Here is a 3,469-nt window from a genome sequence, read left to right on the forward strand (position 1 = left end):
CACACACGCACAAATATGACGAAAATCAAATGAAATGAAATCTCTGGCATAGACCAGGCCCCGGACAAAACACATGTGGTTTGCTTTCACAGAACAGGGCAGAGCTTGTCCCCTGAAGGGCTTGAGCCAGCAGTGCCGCCGTCCCCCACCCTCAAGTGGACACGTGGGGAGAGCCTTTTTCATTTCAGTTCCATTTTCCACTGTTCTGGCCCTTTCAACAGTGAACCGAGTTCGTTAACCCCATTCACGGCTGGACGGTGTGGAGAGGCACACACAGCACACAGATGCTCTTCGTTAGCTGAGCCACCTACTGGAAGTGCTGAGAGAGGCAGGTGTGTGTGTGGTGGGGGCAGAGCCTGCGTGTTTTCTCTACAGGAGGCTGAGCTGTCTCACGCATGTGGCAGCTCGGCTCCTATGGTGGCAGATGGCACACCAGTCGGGCTGCTTGGTGGTTCATCTGTGCGCCTGCACTCCTTGTATAAACTAGAGGGGAAAGTTTAGAATATGTAGTTTTAATTTTAATTACCCTGTATATGTGTGTGTGTGTGTGTGTGTGGGGTGTATGTATGTGCAAGAATAGGTGTGTATGTGCGTATATGGGTGTGTATGTGTGTGAAATGTGTGTGCGCGAGTGTGTGCACACATGTGTGTATGTGAGTGTGTGTATGTGTGTGCGCATGTGTGTATGTGAGTGTGTGTGATGTGTATATGTTAGGCATATGCTGGGGACCCAATTCAAGCCTTCTGGAAGAGCAATGTTCACTCCTAACTATTAAGTCATCACTGCAGCCCCATGAGAGGAGATTTTGAAATGATTCTCAGAAATGCTTTGTGACAGATACAACAGTTGGTCAGATGAGCAGATGTTTGACTCTCTGGGTTCACGCAACACTTTTACACCCTGAGACTTCTCTGCGGCCCTCCAAATTGGCATTTTAAAAAGCATATATGGCCTGTGGAGCTTGGCTCTCTGAACTATCTGGTGCCATCCTTGTCGCCCCGGTGACACTCGCATCAGCTGCAGTCATGACCGAGCAGATGACCCTTCGTGGAACCCTCAAGGGCCATAATGGCTGGGTGACCCAGATTGCCACCACACCGCACTTCCGGACATGATCCTGTCTGTGTCTCTAGACAAGACCATCATCGTGTGGAAGCTGCCTAGGGATGAGACCAACTATGGTATTCCACAGCGTGCTCTGTGAGGTCACTCCTGCTTTGGTAGTGATGTTGTTATTTCCTCTCATGGTCAGTTTGTCCTCTCAGGCTCCTGGGATGGAACACTGCGCCTCTGGGATCTCACAGTGGGAACCACCATGAGACGATTTGTAGGCGATACCAAGGATGTGCTGAGTGTGGCCTCTTCTCCTCTGGCAGCCGGCAGATTGTGTCTGGATCCAGAGACAAGACCCATAAAGTTGTGGACCACTCTGGGTGTCTGCAAGTACACTGTCCAGGACAAGAGTCATTCAGAATGGGTGTCTTGTGTCCACTTCTCCCTGAACAGCAGCAACCCTACCATCGTCTCCTGTGGATGGGACAAGCCGGTCAAGGTATGGAATTTGGCTAACTGCAAGCTGAAGACCAGCCACACTGGCCACACAGGCTATCTGAACGTAGTGACGGCCTCTCCAGAAGGCTCCATGTGTGCTTCTGGAGGAAGGACGGCCAGGCCATGCTGTGGGAGCTCAGTTAAGGCAAGCACCTGCACACACTAGGTGGCGGGTACATCATCAACGCCTTGTACTTTACCTCCAACCACTACTGGCGCTGGGCTGCCACTGGCCCCGGCATCAAGATCTGGGACTTGGAGGGCAAGGTCATTGTAGATGAACCGGAACAAGAAGTCATCAGCACCAGCAGCAAAGCAGAGCCACCCCAGTGTATCTCTCTGGCATGGCCTGCTGATGGCCAGACTCTGTTCACTGGTTAGACAGACAGCCTGGCGCACGTATGGCAGGTGACTATAGGTACCCGCTAAAAGCTGATGACAGAATCTTAGGAATAAAACTGGCTTTCTAAAAGAAAAAAAAAAAAAAAAAAAAAGCATACATGGTCTCTCAGAAAGCTCTGGGACCAGAGCTCTGCCACCTACTCACTGTGTAGCTTGGGTAAGGAATGCGGACCCTCAGCGTCCACATCTGTGACATGGGTAATTCATAGGCTCGTTTGACAATTTCATGAGCCCCTGGGTGAAAGTCAGGGGAAGAGTGACCCTTGGAGTCAAGTGCCCATGGTGGGACTCTGGGCATGTGATTTCTTCTTAAAGAGTCTACAGCTGAGATGGGAAGATTTGGTTCTGATGGGCTTTCCAGGAGGCAGGCCCGGCCCAAATCATTCTGGCCTTCTGTACCATGGGGTCTAGAGAAGACAAAGAAAGGAGCTTAGGGTGTGTGCCCAGGGCCACAAATTGGGAACTGCATGAAGACTTGGATTCTGGCTTTTCTCTCACACTGGACGGCTCCCAGAAATATTTCCTTTTAAAGCCAACCTGGACGGAGAGGCATGACACCACCAAGGAAGGCGAGAAAACTGAGCCTCCCTCTGCTCCCGCCCAGAAAGCACCCCATGTGGAGACGAGGCAGGAGGAGGCCTTAGCTTCCAGCTTCTTGCACATATTTGGAGAAAGTCTTGGTTGACTTCTTTGAGCACATTTCAAACCTCGCTCCTTGGAGGGTGACCGCTGGGTGCAAGGCCATCCAGGATATGTTGAGAATTGCCCAGGAGTTTACATGTATACACAGAGCTCAGCCTGGAGAGGTTTTCTGGGACCAAGTAAATAGAACCAGGGACATGTGTGGCTCTGCATGCTAACCCGAGGTGGAACCCCTCCCCTCGCAGTGCTGCCTGTTGGTCTGACCTGCTGCTGGGGGCAGGTGTAGGGGACCCATCTGCCAAACTTGTTCCTTCCCTGGGTGAAGTTTATGCTTTGTGCACAGGGCAGGAGAGGAGAGAACCCGGTTAGCCATAAGCTGGGGAGGCTTGGATTTGCCCATTGCTCTGTACAATCAAGGTAGGATTTGATGTGATTTGTATCTGTACTCACCCTGGAAGAGGATGTAACTTCTGGGGTCCCAGTGACTCTGGACCACTTTCTTCTCTGAGGTCATCTTAGGAGGAGACTTATCCAGCCCCCAGCATCTTAGCCCTAGGTGCTGCATACGTGCATGCGTGCCTGTGTATATGTGTGTTGTGTTACTATATTTGTGTGTGTGTTGTGTGACTATACTTGTGTGGGAATGCATGCGTGTGCACACACCTGGGAGGGGGGAAAGGTCAATGTCTCCCTCAATGACTCACTACCTAATTTTTTGAGACAAGGTCTCACTCACTGAATCTGGAGCTCACTGATTGGCTAGAATCACTGGCCAATGGACTTCCAGGATCTGTCAGTGGCTCCTCAAGTCCTGGGATCACAGATGAGAGCTGTCATACCTAGCTTTTCCATTGGCTCTGGACAGCACAAAGT

At 51.1% G+C, this 3,469-nt stretch overlaps 1 pseudogene; it reads left to right on the forward strand.

The window, feature by feature from the left end:
• The first annotated feature begins 865 nt into the window (after positions 1-865).
• LOC127211793 (receptor of activated protein C kinase 1-like) lies at positions 866-1,981 on the forward strand (annotated as a pseudogene).
• Positions 1,982-3,469: the final 1,488 nt, after the last annotated feature.

This window comes from Acomys russatus, chromosome 29 (assembly GCF_903995435.1).
Source record: "Acomys russatus chromosome 29, mAcoRus1.1, whole genome shotgun sequence".
Taxonomy (NCBI): Eukaryota; Metazoa; Chordata; class Mammalia; order Rodentia; family Muridae; genus Acomys; species Acomys russatus.